Below are 398 nucleotides of genomic sequence, written 5' to 3'. Positions count from 1 at the left end.
GCTTTATTGGGCTTGCTTGCAAATTTGACATCATCCCTCCCTCTCTCTCTCCTTCTGTCCCTATTCTCTGCTCACACTCCTCCAGAAAGAAAGAAAGAAAGAAAGAAAGAAAGAAAGAAAGAAAGAAAGAAAGAAAGAAAGAAAGAAAGAAAGGAAGGAAGGAAGGAAAAGAAAGAAGGAAAGAAGTAAGAAGGAAAGAAGGAAAGGAAGAAAGGAAGGAAGGAAGGAAAGAAAGAAAGAAAGAGAGAGAAAGAAAGAAAGAAAAAGAAAGAAAGAAAGAAAGAAAGAAAAGAAAGAAGGAAGGAAGGAAGGAAGGAAGGAAGGAAGGAAGGAAGAAAGAAAGAAAGAAAGAAAGAAAGAAAGAAAGAAAGAAAGAAAGAAAGAAAGAAAGAAAGAAA

This window comes from Crocuta crocuta, unplaced genomic scaffold (genome assembly GCF_008692635.1).
Source record: "Crocuta crocuta isolate KB4526 unplaced genomic scaffold, BGI_CrCroc_1.0 scaffold149, whole genome shotgun sequence".
NCBI lineage: Eukaryota > Metazoa > Chordata > Mammalia > Carnivora > Hyaenidae > Crocuta > Crocuta crocuta.
The sequence above is the reverse complement of the archived record's forward strand: the minus strand, read 5'-3'. Positions refer to the sequence as shown.